Raw genomic sequence first — 22,254 nt, 5'->3', positions numbered from 1 at the left:
AACTATATGCGGGGGTAATCCCCCCTGCATCCACACACCCCCTGCTACTTAAATATATCAACTCCAAAATTGCACATCACTATACTAAGTGCAATCTTGGAGTTGATATTTTTAAGAAGCAGGGGGTGTGGGTGGCTTGCCACCCACATGGGGGGTGCAGGAGGGCTTGCCCCCCTGCTTATACTTGGAGAACAGTAATATAGTTTGTGTTTTATTTGTTTCTGTATGTACTTGTGCTGGATTATAGTAAGTGTTAGTATCCTGTGTGTTTTTAGGATTTTGAATTTTCAATATTTTGAGTTTTCAGTATTTTGAACTTTTAGGATTTTGGTCTTCAGGATTTTGGGCTTTCAGGATTCTGTAGTGCTCCCATGATAAAAATAAATGACACTGGAAAACAGTTTTCAGCAAATGCAGGAGAGTTTTGCTATTAGTAAACAAAAATGATAAATGCATGGTGTTTTGTTTCACTTAAAAGCTCACTGAAGTTAGTTCCATACTTTGGAAGTATATCCTCAGTGACACACCCACTACAGGGAATGGCATCTGAATTACTGTTGTGTTTTCCTTCTCTGTCACACTAATCATTCACATTTGCAAGCCATTAGCAGCTAACAAAGCTGTAGAGCCTACATTATGTTTATATTTGCTACTCAAAGTCAAAAGTTTGGTATTCAGCAATTCTATTGAGTTCATACCTCATTTGCATATCTACAGTGCTCAGAGGGCTGAATCTACACTATTAAAAGGTTAACCATGTAGCTAGGGAACTTGAAGGTGAGGAAACTTGTGTATTTGGACAAAGGAGAAGGCATTCCTTTGAGGATAATTTCTCTGCAGAGAAGGCTTACAATTTTGCTAGGTATTCTTGTATTATTCAAGTACATTCTAGATTGTATAACATGCTACAAATGTTTTTATATCCAGGAGAAACTGGAACTTTTATCTGTATGGAGTTCTTATGCTTCATTCTTGGCATATGTATTTTGCGTAGCCATTTACATTTCTGAGACAGACAGGTTGTAGTTTCAACACAAGAATTATTCTTAAAGTTTGATTTTTCAGTATTCTGTGTTATTGGAGAAAAATGTAATGTACATGTTGCTGACACAGTGAAAAGTGACTGGCATTCATAAATTGATTTTCTGTTGAAAATGTGTTCACATCCTGATAATTGTGTGGAAAACATATATACATTACTTCTGTGGTATTCCTTGGTTTGTAAAAACTTCCTTAGTTTGGTGTTTTAGGGGTGGGGAGCCACCTACCATTACGTGGTCCAAAAATAGAAGTGTGTTTCAAGTGTTTTTGTGTTGAAAATGTGTAGACATCCTGATATTTATGTGGGAAACATATATATATTACTTACATGGTATTCCTTGTTTAGTACAAACCTTTTTTTGTACATGAGTGGGAGGTGGGTCAAGCAAATAAACTTCAGTTGTACTAAATGAAAAGTGTGTTTCAAGTGCTTAATGTTGACAAAAGGGTACACAGAATGATTATTTTTTTGTAAGAAATACATTAATTATGTGATATGTGTTTGTTTTATCCTCTCTGTTTTACATTACATAGGATTATGGCATCAAAGCTTAAAAGTCCACAAAAAACCTTTCAGTGACATGGAAAATTAGGTCATAATACAGACTCGGAGGCAGCATGGAACCTTCCTCTTTGAGAGAGGCTGTGGGGATATGGTTACCAGAAAGAAGATTTGGAACCAGTTAGTCAATTATGTCAATGCAGTCCATGTCCACAGCTGAAAGTATGATCAGGTGCAGCATTGGGCCACTGATATGATTTCATCAGCCCGGAGGAGCATGGCTAAAGTTGCCAGAGAACAGCTGACTATGGAGGGGTGATCCTGCTACTGAATCACCACTGACACCAAATGAGGAATTCCTGTCCACTGTCAGAGATTGAGACAGCTCAGAGGAGACTGCGCACCATGTGTTTGATGCCAGTGCTGATGTGGCTGGGAGGACAAGTGTGTCCCAGGAGCAGCTTCCAGATAAGCTTACATATGGCAACATTTATGTTTGCTTGTAGAATAAAATATATAATTTGACTACTATGTCTTGTGATAATTGTTTTTATATCTGTACCTATTGCTAAGTAATAGAGTTATACAACAGAGTAGTTTAGTACACATGGGTGTAGGTGGACGTCTCAGACAAGTTTCAGTTTCAGCTGTTACTTACAGGACATAGAGGTGATTGTGTATTCACTGTCCCCCTGTGTTATTTCCATTGTAATGCTTAATTGTTTTCTTCTTCTTGATTCATTTCTTCCAGGACAATCCTCCCTGCAATGTGTGGAGACATTTGCACATTATTAATAAGCATTATTCAGATATATATAATTATTGGTATGTGTGAGGAGGGTGTAATGAGTGTCCGTATTGCTGTACCATCTGCAATTGTGTGAACAGTGTTACTTTTTTAGAATGCTTTTTATTGAAATTGGCTTTGTGGCTCTATCCTTCTGTGACTCTGTCATGCTCTCGCGAGACAGCAGGAAAAATGCCAAGCTTCTTGTTGATGAGGGATATACCCTCAAAGACATGACAGAACTGGAGAGGGACAGAGTGGCATGCACTGTACTATGAGTGGCCTTAAACACACATACACACACGCACACACACACACACACACACACACACACACACACACACACACACACACACACACACAGAGACAAGGTTAAACTTCCCTTGCCAAACTTCTAATGTTACAGTGTGAGACAGTCTCTCATTGTCTTACACCTAAAATAAGTACATCAAGTAAGTAATGTACAGTCCATAACAAATGGATTCATGCTACCACACAATGAAAATTTCAAGGAAATAAAGCTGTTAGGAGCCATCGGTCAGAGCAATGCTACACAGAGTTGTTCTTTATTTCTTTCTTCAGCATCCCCATATCAAAGCAGTCTCTGAGAATGAATAACTATAATTATTGATGCTTTTAAAATGTGTCTTACCTGTGTACATGTTCTGTTGGACAGTGGTTTAAGATGAACGTGGTAGGTAAGAAATAATGAAGTAATCCTGCTCTCTGAAGAAGCCGGTTCTGTCTCCTTACCATTGACTGTGAGAAATAGGAATGCACCACATTTGGTAGATTAAATACAAGTGCGCCCTGCTTCTCCCTGTTCATATTCAGGTGGTACACCCTCTAGTGAGATTACTAGGCATGTTTGAAGGATGGTACAAGAAATGAGTGATGCTGAAAAGTCAAGGCAGTATCAAATATTTTTTTATGTAAGGAACCTGTCAGTAGATTTCAGAAGCTGGCACAGCATGCTACAGTTAAACCATCGTTTGTGATTTTTTTCACATAATAGAATTTCGACAGCTTCCGCATTTTGTTTCTTTCTTCTCTTTTAGTGGCTGCTACTCACATTTTCCTTTGTTTTACCCCAAGCACTAGAGTTGCTATGGGAATGACAGGATGACAGTGACCTTTGAGTTCTTCCAAGACATCAAATAATTAATACAAGAGGATGTCATCACTATGCATAACCTCATTTGCCAATGTCAACCTTTGTTAGCTTCTGTCTATTATATTCTCCCAGGTTGACACTGCAGATCCATTGGGATGTGTGCACTCCCCCAATGACCAACTGAAAATAAATACATTTAAAAATTCCAAACCCACAATTAATTTTCTTCGTATTAAATTCTACAGAAAGGCTGTTTCAGGTGTCCACCACTCTCTCTCTGAAATAAATATCTCTTTACAATAGCTTCAAATAACATTTCCTTGTTCTTGCTCATCTGTTCTGAATGTTGATATCATCTAGCATTAAGTTGATTTCGTTGCTGGGACTCCTACGACCTGATGTTGGAGTATTGCTTGGCTTTGGTGATGGATATAATGGAGACACCATCAGGGGATGTAGAGGTTGAATCCAACATTAGGGTTGTTATTTACTCATCCCCTGCATTTCCTTCAGGCATAGTCGGTATGCCTATGCATACCTATTTCACTGAGCCTTCAGATAATGGACAGCCTGAGGGTAGCACACTTGATCAGGGTATTGTGGTTACTGCAGCTTCACTGCAGGTTGACTCTATACATAGCCAAAGTGTGGATGATGTACCATGCAGTAGGGTTGGTAGTGCTGCTCATTGGAGGACTCTTGTCCATCTTTCACCTGATCCTGGTGTGTCATTATGTGGCACTTGTATCTTTAGGGCCATCATGGAGGCATATGCATGTTCCACCAGGGCCTTCAAGGACATGCTTAGGGTTTTAGATCTGACACAGGCTGACATGCGTGACTGCTTCCTCTATGTGACTGATTCAATGGATCATATGAATGACACGATTAATGGGCAGTATCTGTGATGGAACATCTGCTGGCAGGGGAACAGCATCCACATAGCACTACTTCCACTGCTTCGTCAGTGGTTGAGATGTCCATACCCAGACATGGTAGAGCACGATTTTTAGACCTGGGCATAGTCATGAGGAGGACAGCTCATCCAGCAGACATCACTCATGTGCTGGTAGCACCAGCACATCTGACCATGGGCAAGGATGTCCCACTGCAACTAATGGCAGAGTGAGTTTTTGTAGTTTGAGGAGAAAAAGATGAACTGATACCTCTACAATGCATGGTTCACACCTGTCTGACATGCCAGGACACAGACAAGCACAGTGCTTGGCTATGTTCATGCAGACACTCACACACACATTTCACATCAAGTACCATAAAGACACACACACATAGCAGGTACATGAGGCATTCATGAGGCTTGCAGGTCATTCTGTCTCAGTGGCTATTTGATAATTAGGTATATTTCTGTCTGCCTGCCTATCTATCTTCCTCCTACACACTCAATACTTTTGTGTCCGGCTTGCCCTCTTGTCCCCAAAACCTCACTCTGTGCAAATGATAACTGCACCATCACCTTTTTTCTATTATTTGGATTCAGGGGATATATGTATTTTGTCTGATGCACAGGATGCAGAGCTAACTGAGTGCTTGGTATATGTATAAGTGATGCTATTTCAAAAGTCTCACTGATTTCTTACAGCCTTTTTGCTGTTGAAATTACTACATTGAAATCATTGATATATCAATGAGGCATATTGCTCCACTTGTGAGAATGTAGGAATAATTAGACTTTGGTTTGCTATTTCTGTTGTGTGTATTTTCCATAGTAGCTGCTAAATGGAAGAAGTCTATTGACATAACTCAGTCCTGTCACGTATTGGTGTCCTTGCTGGACAACTCATACACATTTTACTTGAGTATATTTTCAAATAGCAAGTAACTGCCATTTATTTGTGTTCTTACTCATTTAGTTTCCTGTTTCAGTTTCAACACTTACCATGACAGTCCCGCAGTTACAACTGTTGTAATTCAGGACTGACTCTGTCTGATGCTAGCAGTATACAGCCATTACATGGGTAAGTAAAGGCTGTGAGCATTGCCTAGCATCAATTGTACTGGATGTATGTGCATTGCATGAAATTTGTACTCCTTAGGTAGTCAGCACTGCCTCTTGGCCAGGGTGAGGGCCTATCATGCACACCTCTTTTGGCCTATACTCACAGCAGCTGGTGGATTGCCCTCTGACACTCCACCAGTATGTAGTTGTGGTGACCTTGCCAGTGGTCTTTCTCCTTGGTGTTCCTGTTACAGCTGTTTTCTCAGGATAATACAATGTATAATAGCACAGCACAGACAGTGCTAATTTTGACACAAGTACTGGGATTGTACTATAAGTGTACCCCCTGATGTATCTAGGGACCAATACCTTGATTTCAGAAGCCCAATTACAGGTTCTGTGATGTATTTTGTTTGGCTATGTGCCTCATTATAGCATTCCTCCATGGGTGTATGCACATTTCTGATGAGCATTATCAGCCATGGCTAAAGTGCATACCCTACATCCCCCAGTAAAATGCATTGTGTGATACCCCCCGGAAAAACCTCTGGTAGAACTGTGAGTTGTGCCAGATATGGAAGTCATGGTAGCTACTGGTTTGCCAGCACACAAATTCAGGATAACTCCCTTAGCATTACACATGACCTGGCAGTTAATGAAGTAGAAGCCCTTTCTGTTTATGTAGTCTCTTTCCTGTTCCCTGGGTTGTGCTTTGATCTCAATGTGCATGCAGTCTATGGCACCCAAGACATCAGGGAAGTGTGCTACAGGGTACAAATCCTGCATAGTTGCAGCTCTGTCCTCAGGGGGATGGAGAAAAATATATATAGTCTCTAGCAAGCTGTACCACACCATTCAGAAATTGATGCAGGATCATAGATTGTGATGCTTATGACACCCCCCAGGATGTCTCCTGCAGGTCTCTGGAAGGTTCTGGTAGCTAAAATTTGAGTGCTACACATACATTGGTCTCCACAGGTATTGGTTCCCCTTGGTTTGCCCTTGCTCACAGTTGAGGACAATAGAGGTTGCAGAGTTCCTAGAGGTTTTCTTTATCTACCCTGTAGCACTCTACTATTTCTACCTCATGCTATCCATGAAAAGTTAAATGGGATATAAACACCTTTCTTCTTCTTGTCCAAGGTCTATCAGCAGCAGCAGTATAGACTTGAGCCTGTTGCACATACACATATATAAGAGAAACAACAGACCCTAACATTCTTTCTCTCTAGTGTAGTTTCCATTTCTGTATTCCATTAGGTTCTGGAATTTGAGGTAAAAACCTACACTAAGTGTACACAATTGCTTTCTAACTTACTGAATAGCTCCACCATTTTGGATTGGCTGATTAGTATACAATTCAGCTTCTTACATTGTAATTAGCATGCCACAATGTTCACAGTGTTGGTACAGTTTTACACACCATGTAGAGCTGCTAACTGAATGCAAATCAACACGCAACCATGTGAGTGTCACTGTGCAACATATACCTGGTTTTAGCAAGCCTTTTAGGGCTCATTGAATCCAGCACTATGACGTTGAACAAGAGTCTAAACCAGGTAGTCTTCCAGGATTGCCCATGAAAAGGGGCACTTTCTCCACTCGGTTTACTCGGTTAACAGAAAGAATAATACTTTAAAATTGTCAATTTTGCGGCCTTTATCTCCATATTACTTTTTCCTTTGTTCAGAATTCATAAGCAAATAAACTGAGAGCTATCTTGATCCGTTCTTCATAAAAAAGTTTGATTATTGGAATCAACATTATTTCCTAGCTTAAATGACAATATCTCTTTAAATAGTGTTTTCAAATTGTGAGCCTTAAAATTGTCATTATTTCCACAGCTATTTTTATATTTATTATTTTTTGTGATACATTATTGTTTGTATGGCATGTTTCTTTAAGGGAATTAATTCAAGCCAATTAATTGGTGGGTCATGGGACAACAGGATTTGTATTTAATCATTAGACAATGGGCAAATTGTACATCAATACCCTGATTGGAGAATGAACATTCTCCAGCAGGGTATTAATGTGCAAGCAATGCCTGGTGAAAAACGAGGCAGCCGTGGAGCTCGGACTGAAGGAATGGAAATGCCTCCATTATTTTATGCTCACTAAGCAGCATTTTTGCTGTTTAGCAAGTGTAAAATATAAAAAAAAAAACCAAACAAGAGGACAAAAAAGGTGCGTGTGTGTATGTGTGTGTGTGTGTGTGTGTGTGTGTGTGTGTGTGTAAGTGTGTATGTCCGTGTATGAGTGTATGTGTGCATGTCAGTGAGAGTGAGCGAGCCATTATTTTATACTTGCTAAGTGGCACTTTTGCTGTTTAGCAAGTGTAAAATGAAAAAAAAAAGAAAATACAGCATGTATGTGAGAATGTATGCATGTATGTGAGTATAAGAGAGACAGAGTGATCGAGTGTGTATGTGTGTGTGTTTCTCCCTGCAAGTGTGTGAAAGGGTGCATGAAAGCAGAGAGACTGTGTGTGTGTGTGTGTGTGTGTGTGTGTGTGTGTGTGTGTGTGTGTGTGTGTGTGAAACAGAGTGATGTGTGATTGACTGCATGTTTGTAAGCAGAGGAAACTGCCTGTGAGAGAGATTGAGAGTGAGACCGAATGTGTGTATGAAAGCAGCTGGAGACTGAGAGATTGAGAAAGAGGATGAGAGATGTTGTGTGAGTGAATGTGTGTATGAAAGCAGAGGAGACTGTGAGTGTATATGTATGTGTGTGAAAGCAGAAGACACTGTGTATGTGTGTATGGGAGAGAGAATGGAAAATTGTTGTGTTTCACTTGCTTATTTTTTTTAAGCACTATATTATTTTTTATATAAATTTGATGTAAAATGCTTCTTCCAATACCATTAACATATACTACAGCAAGTTGGAAACAGTAGGTGGAGGAACTGTTTTACATTATAAATATATATAAAGAAAAGTACTTAAAAGTACTTAAAAAATAAATAACCAAGTAAAACACAACAATTTTAAAGCTAGCCCATTGTCTAAGTGCAATAATGCCCTCCAGGTGTGTGTTAATGTGTAATTAACGCCCTTCCAGGAGAGTAGAGGCCCTCCTCCTGCAGCATCGGGCCTCGTAATGCCCCTGGGAGGGTGTTAATTACACATTAACACACACCTTGTCAGACATTATTGTTTGCGTATTATATGGTTGATTTATTTACTCTGATGAAGCCCTTGCTTGTATATAGGATGAAAGTGCTCTATAAATTAAAGTTTTAAAGTTCTAGTTTACTTCTTACATTCCAGTTTGTTTGGTGTTATTGTGGTATTTTAGATGAAAGACACTGCTGGAAACAGAGACACCAAACACTTCTTCAGACCTGACAAAGTCTGGCTATGTAGCCAGACGAAAAGCATTTTACTTTACTGTTTGGTATTATTTGTTTCATATTAAAACGTTTCTCGATTTTGGTCCTAAAGTGTTCAGTGTCTTTGTTTCCAGCAGTGTCTTTTATCAAGTTTGTCGGTTCATTGTTTTTGGAAGTCGAGTTTGGTTATTGTGGTATTTTACTAGTTTTGTAGATCAGACCCTTTTATGGAAATGTAAAAAGGTACAAAAAGACCTATGGAGTATGCATTTTAAACAATAGCTATACAATTAGAGATCAGCCACTAGCTCGTGGGCAGAAGGAAATAAGCCCCGCAAACTCCCTGTAAACAGAGTCAAACACAGGATAAAACATCACCTAAGGGCAAAATATTGAGGAGTGAAGGGATTGGTGAAGAATTCAGAAGTTATTATAAACAGTTATACACAAGTGCCTCTCCTCTGGAATAACCTTCCATTAAAGGTTAAACAGAGCCCCTCATTAACCTTTTTAAGCATATCTTGGACAATTGGATAGGAAACCACAAATTCACTTCAGGGGTTTCACCTGTGTTCCTCTTGGATAGGGGCAGTTGGTACTGATTTAGATCTACTTATAACATAGACCATATCTCTGGACCCTTAAGGGAACAAGGGTTGAACTTGGATAGGCATGTAAAGACTCTAGGGCCATTAGCCTAGTAACCTCCTATGAACCTAGTTAGAATGAGAAACAGTAGTCCACATATTCTTGGAAAAAGTAGGGGTACCATCTCTAGCTCCCCTAATCATTATAATAGACTGGCTTTACTAATAAACAAACAGGAGGTATTGAAAGCTATAAAATCTACATCTCAGGGGAAACCCAGGCCCAGATACTTTTATGGCAGAATTGTGTAGTATTTTTATCAATGCCTCAATTAGAGCTTTTTCAGGCCTTTCAGATGTACATTTATTTATTTATTTATGTATGTATGTATTTATTTATTTGAGATTTGTTAACTGGGTATGTCCAACTGAGATAGAGCCCATCTTCAGCGGAGGCCTGGGAAGAAAAGCTCCACACAAAAAAATATAAAACAACAATTACAAGGCAGAGAAAAACAAATTGCAACCAGTAAGTTTATAACAATGAAAAGCAATAAATACAGTCAATAACTGAGTTCTAAGATTATTGAACACCTACAATACATGAGCTCTTAGTTCCGTAGGCAGTGCAGTAGTAGAACCAGAGCCTGAAAAGTTGAAAGAGTAGGCAGTAAAGTAAGAGATGTGGGAGGTCAGTTGAGGGGGTAGACAACAGTATAGTGCAGTCTAGAAGAAAAGAAACATGTGCTCTAATAAGTAAAGTACTAATAAGCATTAAAGGGGGAGAAAAGGGGGAGGGTGAAAAGTTAAAGAGTATTAGAGTAGGGACCAGATTCGAGCCGATAGGAGGGATTTTGGCACAAGCAGATCTAAGAGTTTAGTAGTGCTTCTTTTAATGCCTTTTTGACGTTATAATAAACAAGGACATTGGCAACCTCCAAATGCTTCACCCTACACAGTTTGGTTTTGTTAAACAGAGATCATGCCTGTTAAACTTGTTTGACTTCTTTGAAACAGTCATCAAAGTCATGGATGAGGGGAAGAAGGTGCACACTGCCTACCTTGACCTAGCCAAAGCCGTTGGCACTATTCCCCACTTGGGCATAATAGATAAACTCTTCCAGCTAGGCATCAAACCATATGTTACCAGATGGGTAGCTAACTGGCTCACTGATTGAACCTACTCCGTCAAAATAGGGGAAGCCACCTTTAGTAGTAGGCCCATAACAAGTGGCATATGTCAAGGATCAGTCTTGGACCCCTACTGTTTGGGATATACTTTTCTGAGGTGCAAGCCAAAACTAGTGGTCCGTGGCTGGCCAAGTTTGCAGATGACTGCAAGCTGAATGCTGTCTTAAATTCCCCTAGTGATGTGAACATCCTCCAAGAGGATCTTACCCAAAATAATGACTGCTGCAAGAAGCATGGCCTCAAACTGAATGCCAAGAAATGCATAATTATCCCCTTTGGGAAAAATGGTGCCCCCACTAATTATCACATTAATAACAACATGCTATACAGGCAATCATTCGTGAGGGAGTTGGTCACCCAGGTTGATAGCAAACTGACTTTTGACTACCATGTTGCCTCCATTGTACAGAAGGCTTTCTACATGGCCCATCACATAAGTAAAGGTATTTCATCCAGGAACAAGGAGGTTATAACATCCCTGTACTCCTTCATCCCTTATCAGACTCATCGAGTACAATGCCCCCTTTGGCATGTACCTTTCCAAGCACATGCAGCAGCTGGAGAGACCACAGAGGTTCCTGACCAAACAATCCAGGGTCTCAAACACCTGTCCTATACAGATAGGCTAAAAACCCTGTCCCTCTACTCAGTCTAATACAGACTGCTTAGAGGTGACCTGTCTGGCATACAAGGCTGTCTCAAACCCAGCCTTGATGGAGCTGCTGCATATCTGTAAGTCTTACTCCACTTGTGCAACCCGCACACAAGGATTCAAGCTGGCCTGTGACATTAATAAAACTTATTGGGAGGATAGATTTCTGTCCCAAAGACTGCCCCATCTGTGGAATAGACTCCCTCTTCATCTCAAGCAGATTACCTCACTAGTCTTCTTTAAGAGGAACTTTGATGACAAGATGGGAAACAGAAAATACACCCCTGGGATCCCACCTGTGTCCTTGCTGGACAGGGAAAACAGGTGCTGACTTTGTGGGAACATGGGCGAAATTCTTGGCTAGGCTTATAAGGGGCTCCAGACCAATAGTCTAGTATTGAACCTATGAGTGTTTGTTATGGATCTAATAGACAGAGGGAGTTTGTTCCAGGTTAAGGCAATTGTGTAACTGTATAGTTGTTCGATGATAGTTTTTTTGATTTATAGATATCCAGGAGGAAATGGTCAGAGCTCCTAAGAGTGCTAGAGGGAGAGCATAATAAGATTGCTGGGCAAGAGATAGGTTTATTGAGGACAGAGTGGATGATAAGAAATTGAGAAGATAGGAGTTGGTGGGGGAGTTCAAGCCATGAAAGAGATTTGAGGGAGAGGCAGTGGTGAGAACTGTAAGGTTGGTTTGTGGTGAATCTATTGATTTTATTGTAAGTGAGTTCAAGCTTAGACTTTAGAGTGGATTGTAGATTGGTTAGGATAGGTGAGGCGAGGCATAGAGAAGGCAGGGTAGAAGGTAGGCATGGGCGAGGATCATAGGATCATAGGAGGTTATTAGGCTATTAGCCCTGAGGCCCTTGGAAACCTAGCCAATACTTTAGCCCATGGTTAGACAAATCAGCACCCAGTGCCCCTATCCAGCAGAGATATGGGTGGAATCCCAGGGGTATATTTTTTTGTTTCCCATCCAGTTATCCAGGTTGCACATAAAAAGGGGTAAAGAGGTACTTTGCTTGATGTGGAAATCAAGTCTGTTCCATAGGTGAGGGGGTCTCAGGGGCACAAAATATGTCCTGCCAATAAGTCGTGTTGATGTCACAGACCAGGTTGAGGCAGTGCGTGCAGGTTACTCGAGTGGAGCTCGACTTGGGGATATACAGCAGTCCCATCAAGGTGGGGTCTGTGATCCCTTGTATGCCAGACAGAAGTCACCTCTGAGAAGTCTGTATGAAACTGAGTAGAGGGATAGGGCTTTTAGCCTATCTGTGTATGGTAAATGTTTGAGGCCCTGGATTCTCCTGGTGATGAACCTCTGTGGTCTCTCCGGCTGCTGCATGTTATTTGCAAGGTACATGTTGAAAGGTGCATTGTACTTAATAATGGGCCTTATAATGGAAGAACAGAGGGATGCTGCTGAGCAGAGATTAAACAAGCTCAAACCCATGCAAACATGGGCTTTCAAACCAGAGAGTTGAAAGGGATGGAAAAAAACTGCCCAAACATTAAATAAACTACAATTTCTGGGCCAGAAACCACTCCTCTTGTGGTAGACAAGCTACCTAGTGCTTACCACTCCCACTGATAAGCTAGAAGGCTTCCCTCCAACACAGAAAGGGCTTGTGGGGCTCAGAAGATAACAAACAGTCCTGGATACAGACAATCTGTATCTGGACTACAATAGTTACAGGAAATGAGGGAAACAAACTTAGAACTTTTTTTTTTTTTTTTTACTGAAAAGCAGCTAAGACAGCAGTAAAACAATTTGAATGCAATGCAGCTTAACACACTTGAGTGTTTATCAGTATTAAAGCAAATACAGTTTAAATAAATACAATTAAATTAAAAAATGAATAGAAGGTGCAGAAAGCAGTAAATAAAGAAAAATAATAAAAATGGAGGCACTTAAGAGTATCAGAAAATGATACCAACAAATATTTAAATTATTCAGTTGAGCAAAAATGAAGACAGTGCAGAACTCCGAACAATCAAAAAGTGCCAAAAAATATACTTATCAGCGCTATATTTCCAGATTGTTTGAGAAACACACTCAGTCAGAACACAAGGAGATTCTAGTAATGGTAGATTCTAGCAAAGTATTTTTTATATAAAGTGGAAAGGGAAAAAGGAGGAACAGAATATAGTTCAAAGTTAAGAAACTAAGTGGGTTAGCCTTCTCAAATATCCTCTCTGTATGAGGTAGAATGAGCTAATGACACTAGACTGGGAGGAGTGTCCCAGATCAAATTTACAGTAGGGCCGGGCAACTGCAAAGCCACCAAGTATAACAGCAAAGACACCAATAGGTAGGGAGGGTAGGGGAAAATACAACTCTCAGTATGAAAAAGCAGATTACAGTTGAGTAATTCAGTAAAAATGCAATTACAGTAATGAAACAGTATCTAGCAATGAAAAATATAGTTAAAACAGTATGAAACAGTACACAAATGCAGTGAAACAGTAAAAAAGCTTTATAACAGTACAGAATGTAGTAGATTAGCTGTATAGCACAATTATAAGCTTTAAGACGTGCAATTCAATGAAATAAATGTAAGAAATAACTTATTCTGCTCTGGAGTCTTAGGGAATTTCTGCTTTGTCCCAGTGATGAATCACCACTTCACAGCCTGGTAAGAACAAGCACAGCCCCCTGCAGACACAGGGTTTAAATACCAGAAAAGAAGGTGAGACAGATGCAGGCCATCTCTGGCAAAGCATCTTGGTCTGTCGATCATATCTTCCCAGGCTGTCAGGTACTGCATCCCCCTGGAATGACACCAGAAACTAAACTAATTGTTAAAGTCAATCACTTTCTGTTTGTATTGGGGCATCATTCAGGGTGACGGCAGAATGCTGCTTAAGGCTAGAGACATACCTCCCTGGGACATATAATCAGTGAGCTCAATCATGTCTGTCTTCATATTGTCCAGAGATGTATGTCTCAAGTCATGCACGACAACATGGACTATGACAGAGTCGAATGCATGTGATATGGTGGATTCTGGCACCTGAGAGGCAACTGTGACTTTCTCCTTATCCTGCCTGGTGAGAGGCACATCTGTGTGTCTCACAATGGAGTCTCCTATGAATATTATGTTGGATTTCTGGTGAATCTTTAGTGGTTGTGAGACACAGGTGTGTGGCTGAAAGAAAACCAGTTTCAGCACAGATCAGAAAACAATGCAAACAAATATATAAATAATTCAGTCAAGTAAAAATTAATACAGTGCAGAACTCTGAACAGTTAGAAAAGTGCCAAAACTATACTTATCAGCTATATATTTCCAGATAACTCTATATCCTATATATATCCAGAAAGTCTAGAGTCCTGGGTGAGGAATTATTTGTATAGTACAGCTATCCCAGCTTCTGGAGGGTCTTTTGTATGCAGTTTAAGATGTGAAAATCAAATTTAATTTAAGTTGTTTGTCAATGATAGCTCCTAGAAGCTTGGTATGAGGTTCTCCACTGACAACAGTGTTGTCAAGTGAAGTTATGGTAAAAGAGGATTTATGCTGTGAAAGTGATTTTGTGAGGAGCAGGAAAAGTTTAGTTTTTTGTGAGTTAAGGATTAGTTATTTGTCAGTTAACCAGATTTCAACAGAGGTGAAAGAGTTCTGTGCTTAAGTGTGAAGATGAGGAAGATTATCAGTGATGGACATGATGATTGAATCATCAGCATATTGGATGAGAGATGAGTGAAAGCAGGAAGTGTATAAGTCATTAGTGAATATGTCAAATAGCAATGGCCCAAGAATGGAGGTCTGGGGTACACCTGTAAAGATAGGGAGGAAAGATGAGAAAGCAGACTGTCATCTACCAGACTGCTGTCTCCTGGTGAGGTAACTTGTGAACCATTTTAGCAAAGAATAGGAGACACTAAGATCAGACAGTTTGGTAAGATGTTTCTGGTGAGAGACAATAGCAAAGGCTTTTGAGAGGTCAAGAAATAGACAAGAAACAAGTTTATTGTTGTCTGTGGCTTATGAGATAGTTTGTGCAAAGGAGATTAGAGCAGTAGTTGTCCTGTGGTTAGGGCAGAAGCCGTGTTGAATAGAAGTGAGGAGATTTTCCTGAAGAAGATAATTGAGGATCTGCTTATGTATATATTTTCAAAAAGTTTGGAGAACGAGGATAGAATAGCTATAGGTCTGTAGTTAGAGAGGTCAGTAGAGTGCGCTCCCTTGTGAATAGGTAAAGTAAAGAATTTTTTCCAAGTAGAGGGGGTGAAAGATTTCTGAACAGATTGGTTATCAGTATAGAAACAGGGAAGTCTAGTGAGTTGGCAGCCAGTTTGAGGAATAGGGGTGGTAGATTATCAGCGGAGGGATAGCATGGTTTTAGTTTATTGAGTAGTGACCTTATATAAGCAGTGGGAACTGGTTTCAGGGCGAAGGTGTTTTTGTGGTCAGGATGAGGGGGGATAGCGAGTTTAGGGGTGTTCCCACAAGGAGTTAGTTTATCAATGGAGTCGAAGTAAGAGTCAAGAATGGTGGCTGTTTCATTTGTAGAGTTGGGGAGTTGTTGGGGCAAAGGTTTGGTGTTGTGGAGTTGATTAAGGGGGAGTAGTCTTGTGGATGCTACCCCATGGACAGAAATGAGGGATGAATTATAGTTTGTAAGTTGAGACGGGAAGTAGATATTGTGGGAAGAAATAGCCAGGGAATTGTTATGGCTAGGCTTGTATAGGCCCTAGGGCCAATAGCCTAGTACCAACCTATGAACCTATACGGGGGGTTGGTGGTAGGGAGAGCTTAGATAAAGTGTGATAGGTTATGGTAAAAGGAAGGTGGAGTTGACAGGGTTGTGGAAGTAATAGGAGGAGAGAGTGTGATAGGCTGGAGAAAGAGCAGGATACCACAGCTGCTAGAAAAGGCCACAGGAACAATCAGTAAGCCTGTTAGTTTTGACTTTTTTGCTGTAGTTTGCTATTTAGCCACAGAAGAAACTAGACTGTGGGACTCTGGCAGTGCAAGCTAGGGGTTCTGTAGACAGTATGGCTTGGTGGGGGTGGTAGATATGTCAGTACACCAATAGGTAGACACCTGGTAAAAAAGAGAAGAGCACTAAAGAACTGAAATGAATTTGAAACTAGTAGCCTGACAGGCTGAGGACAAACAAGACAGAAAGTCTCAGGATGGAGAGTGGGGGGGGGGGCTGAGGGTGGAAGTAGCATATGTTGAAAGAAGGAGAATAAGTGGTGTGGTAGCAGGATGGAGAACCTTCTAGTCTGCCTCTTGTTATTTGGTACACCAGTATTAACTTTGGAAAAAACAATAAAGTAGCAGGAAAGAAAAAGGAACAAGAAGTGAAAGGAGACAAGAGGGGAACTAGCTAGATACAGTGATGTCCAGTAGTAGACTGTGGGTAAAAAACACTAGTGAATCAAGTGAAATGCAGCTATAACTAAAACATGCATATAGTTTTTAACTGGAGCTTGGGGTGTGAAAAGTACACAAAATCAAAGTTGCTGGGGGTCTTGTGTACTGAACGGGGTGCTTCCTAGTTGGTGCAAAAATGAAAATGGACTTAGTACATATCGTTTTAGTTGGAGCTTGGGGCATGAAAAGTCTGCAAAATCACAGCTGCTGGGGGTATTGGATAATGAATGGGATACTTCCTAGTTTGTGCAAAAATGAAAACAGGCTTAGTACATATAGTTTAACTGGAGCTTGGGGCATGAAGACTCTGCAAAATCAAAGTTGCTGGGGGTCTTACTGAACAAGGTGCTTCCTGATTTGTGCAAAAAACAAAATGGGCTTAGTACCTGAATATTAAAAAAAAATGCATAGTCATCCTACAGACATCACCAGGGATTATACAGGGGCTTGCAGTGGAAGGGATAGTGAGGAAAGAATAACACATGAGAGTAAATGTGTCCTTACTTTCCTCCATTACTATAGCCTTCCCTAAGTTAGGGAAGGATCCAAAGCTTGGCAATTATAGACCCAGTTTTTGCTTAATAACAATCAAAACAGACAGGTTGTTGACAATGCTCTCTTTTCTAATTCAGACCACCCAAGTGGTGCTTGTACAGGGAAGAACCAGTTCAGATCCCCTTAGAATATTAAGTAGATATATACAAGTACTGTATTTAGAGGGAATACTAAAGCACTGTTTTGCACTTATGCTTATAGTATATTTTCCCAAAATCCATCTCAGCAGCTGGGAATTGTAAAGAAAGAATGAGATGTTTTTGCGCAAACTATAGGTAAGAAAATTAATGTTAGTTACTCTGAAGAGTTTCCAATAAATGCATCTGCAATGCCAATAAGAAAAAAGGGTGAAACTTTATCATTGCCATGAGACTTTAAAGAACCTGAAAACTTGGGAATTTGGTTACACTCTAAACAGGATGGCTAATACTAATATGAAATATCTGTGAGAGAAATCATTCTTAATGGCTACACAGTAGGAAGAAACTTGGCTTGTTTCTGATGGGGAGAATTGCAGTGATTAAAATATTCCTGGTCCTTTTCTTCTGCACATCTTTGGGCATGTGTATTCCTCATAAGATTAAATGGTTACTAAGATCATGACACTTACCATACAATTTCTCTGGTTGAGTAAATGCAGGAATTTAGTATTTTTTTTGTTTTGTTTGTAGTATAGATATTGAGGCAACTCCCATTGGCGCTGACATTATATAGAGTGAGGACTGGTATAGGTCTTGTTTACCAGAACATCTGAAAGGATGGCCTTGTGTATGAGGCTCCTTCCAAACTTATTAAAACTACAAAAAATCACAAGCCCACGCAAGTCACAGGGCTTAGTTTTTCCCATTTGGTTGAATGTATTGCTCAAGGTAGAGGAGTCCCAATAATGGATCAGAAATGGGCAGAGAAGGGCTTTTGGTGGCTTACAATTTTGATTCAATTTGTGGATCATCACAGAGGTTTTACTTCCCTCCAGGACTTACAACAAAAGTGAAGTTTTGTCAGAAATGGAAAATTTCAAAATATCATTGGTTCGGACATATAATAATGTGATCTCAATGAAAACATTAGTGCCTCTTTCCTCCCTCCAATAGATATGGCTAAGGGAAATGGGTGAATGCCCCCAGGTACTAGGAATTCCAAAATGTCTTCATTTTATAAGCTTCTTTTGTATCAGTGTGAAGTCCATGGGGCTTCATGTTGTCTGTGGGCAAAAATCTTCTCAAGCAATTGTTGGGGCTTGAGGAGGGAAGCAAAGCTCTAGAAATGATACATGCTTGTTTATCAAGTTTAAGGAGGAAGACATACATTCTTAAAACATTAGTTTTGTTTACACATGAGGGATACCAGATTATTGCAATGAGTGTGAGTAAGCGAATAGGGTTGGACTACAAGTGCTCAGGCTGTAGAGAGATTTAATGTTTTACATAAGTTTTGGTCATGCCTTTCAGTTTACAAGTTATGGTGCAGTCTATAGCACTGGTAATTATGATGATTAACTGTGATGTTCTTTGCTTGTCTGTTTTTTGTTTGTGTTTTTTTTTTTCATATGGTGGATCACCAGGAATTGGAGGATTTATAACAATAGCTCTACAAATCTGTCCCAAAAACTGGCCCTCAACATTCCGATTTGGCAAAAGATTGTTTCAGACTACTGGGTGATAACATTGGTACTAGTAGGTCACAGATTGTGCTGTATACAAAATTCTCCTTTCAGGAGAATAGTTCCCCACCCTCCACATCAAACAGAAACTTCTCCTGAGTGTTTCAGTCTTTACACACACAGAGAGTCATATAACATGTGCCTTTAAGTCAAAAGGGCAGAAACTGTTACCTCCCACACCTCACACTAGTTACTTGGTAACTCTAGAACTAAAAGATGCTTCCTACCATATTCCTAAAGCCATAAGCTTCAAGAAACATTTAAGAGACATAAAATCATTAAGTACCAGGATATGCAAGCTGAGACAAGAGAATAAAGACGCCATCATATTTATTATTTATTTATTTATTTATTTATTTATTTTGATAACAGCATAGATGGGCTGGTCTAATTACTCTTTTCATCCACAGCTTAGACAAAGAAATACAAGCAGTTAAATAAGAAATGCAGCAAATTATTAATGTGAGAGTAATAAAAGTAATGCAGTACAAAAAGGAGATCATTTGGTCTTTCATACTTCCAATAGTAGTATAAACATTGAGGCTAACAAAAATTAATTTTTGAAACATACTTAAATATGTTTTCAATACATGTAACACCATATCAGTTGCAATTCTGAGTCCTGAGGATGCTAAGAAGGGTGCTCTTGGCGAACATGAACAACTGAAGCAATACTAATTTCATCAACTTTAAACTTATCTCAACTTGATAATGGGGTCCATTCCTGCTATAGTATTAGAAAACTTAACCATCTGGAGAAAATAAAAAAGTGTTGATTAAGATATGATGAAAATCATACATTTTATTCAGTTTTTTAGTGTTGTTCCTATGCATTATGATACTGAGTAATTCAAAAGTTTTTCTGTTGATTTGATAATTAAACAGCTAAAGCTGCATCATATACATTTTGCTAAACATTCTTTATTACTTCTCTGACAAAATCAAACCTTTGGATGAAATCTTGCTTTCTGCTGTGTGAAGTTTAACCATAGTACAGGTATACAAAGTAACAAATTCAACCCCTCCTCCTTGCTAATCTAACTTTTTCCACCATAAATTTTAGAAGCATTTTTGTTCTTTCAAGCCAGTTTTGAGTGATACATAGTTTAATTAATAAGAAAAGGGTAAATGGCATGTGTAGATCAAGTTGTGTTAAACCAGGAGGGGATATATGTAGTAATGCAAATTCCCAGGATAAAGAAGACTTTTCATATTTTCTCTAACCAGAATTTAAGGGAAAACCATAATCTATATGAGCATTTGCAACTCTAAAATGACTTGGGATGGATTTAAGCAAATGGCAGTAAAGTATTTGTCAGCAAAGAATTTTTTAGAATTTAATTCTGATAAACAATCTTATTATAAACAATATTGGGAAAAACTGTACAACTTTATTTTTTATTAATTTTTGATTGGAAAGAGTAATAGTCAATCTGCATTGTGTATATAGTTGGCTCTATTATTACTTTGATTGCATATTTTTGTTTTTCTCTTTCTCCTTGTCTGACTAACTGATATTGTTTACAAGTCTATTTGATGATGGAAAAAGTTATGAAAAATTAAAATAAAGATATTGGAAAAATATTAGAAGCAAAAGAAATAAAACTACTGAACTACAGGCCTAGATTAACCAATCTGATATTCTTGCTATAACTGAAACCAGGCTTAAATTATATCCCCTGGCTATAATATCATCTATAATGACTGTATAAAGTGGAAGGGTGGTGGCATTGCTTGAATATTTCCCAACAACTACCACATTTTCCCCTCTAATAAACAAATTCTAAACTTCAATTCAACACAGCTTTTTATTATTTTCCTGAAAATAAACAAATATAAACAAATATATATTACTGTCCTTTACATCCCCTGGTGATACACTGAAAGATATCCTACACTGGAGACCCATAACAATTCCACAAGAAAAAATATTACTAGGCGATGTCAATATCAGTTGGTTGACATAACCTCTGACTCCCCTACATCCAGTTTGATCTTATAAGATTTCACACTAATTAATAGCCCCACACATTATAGTAAGACATCAAACTTCTTTTTAGACTGGATCCTAGTATCAGACCATAATAAATTAATCACTACAGGTACAATGCCAGACTCTCTCAGTGACAATTTCCCAATCTATACAACCAGTCAATTTCAAAAAAATTGTGATAAAAGAATAAAAACAATGAAGGCTTGATGCTCAGCAGTGTCACTAGCTTCAGGGGAAAAGGCAACATTTATCACTAGACAAAAAACTCTGGTCTGTTGTTAGAACCTAGAGAACATAGGTACTCACCTGTAAGAAATAGTGCATGATAGGAGTCCAAACCTACCCATCACAAACAGTAAGGCAGTTGTATACACCACAACACACAGTAACAAAGTAGCAGTCAAACAAGATAGCAAACACAACCAGGACCAGGAGATTTTAGTGCCTCTATCTATGAAAGTAGGTCTAATAAATATTTCCCAGTGACTTCAGAGTAAAGGTAGATCCCATGATCCATGGTAGGCTGAGTCATAAACCTAACTTCTGTATTGAGATTTGATGATTCCTCAAGCTCCTTGGTCTGGATTCAAATAGAAACCCACAGTATAGTCAGCTGAGTTCTCTGGAAGGCATCTGTGACGAGAAAAAGGGGGACATGAGAAATAATTTCAACTTCTCTCAAAAGGTTTTCTTGGTTTAGGGACAGTTATTTTGGGACTATAAAAAGATCAAAAGGTGAAAAGTGCTACAAAATACTTGTGTTTAAAATGTCATGTAAACCTGCTGTGTATTCTAAATTGAATATGATTACTTGTATATAATTAAAATTTATGTGTGTGTATAACTTTCACGTGCGGGTCGTTATTGCTTGCATGTCACACTGACATACACACAGATCACACATACTAATGCATGGAAGAAACCATAAATATTCAAAAACGCAAAAGAATATGTCACCTTGAGGTGCATTCTCAATCTTTAGTGTAGTGACAACATCCTAATAAATACAAACTGGTTTCACCTTATTAATGTCAGCATTGCTCATTACAAATATATATATATATATATATATATATATATATATATATATATATATATATATATATTTATATATGTACATATATAAACTTGTTTATGTTGCCATTTGGTGGCAATGATTGCTTAAATGTTGGTTATTGTCCCTTTGTTCCTATGCATCTGATTATTTAAGCCAGACCATAACTACTACTAAGTAAATGATAAGAAAGTAAGATAAAAATATCCAGCAACAGTTGTGTTATATCCTTTAATTTGCAAATAATTAAAAGATAATAATTATAAAAGTTAATTATTATTAAATAATTATTAAATTCAAGCACGTGTAGTGAAACCAGATTTACATTCCACAGCCTGTTTTTATCCAAAATGAATTCCATACTAATTGTTAGGGCTATTGCATGCCACATTATTAATGTTCAGTCAAATTGATGGACCACAATTTATCTATAAAG

The sequence above is a fragment of the Protopterus annectens genome, chromosome 4.part0, assembly GCF_019279795.1.
Source record: "Protopterus annectens isolate FY-2018-M chromosome 4.part0, PAN1.0, whole genome shotgun sequence".
NCBI classification, from domain to species: domain Eukaryota; kingdom Metazoa; phylum Chordata; order Ceratodontiformes; family Protopteridae; genus Protopterus; species Protopterus annectens.
This window is presented reverse-complemented; position numbering follows the sequence as displayed.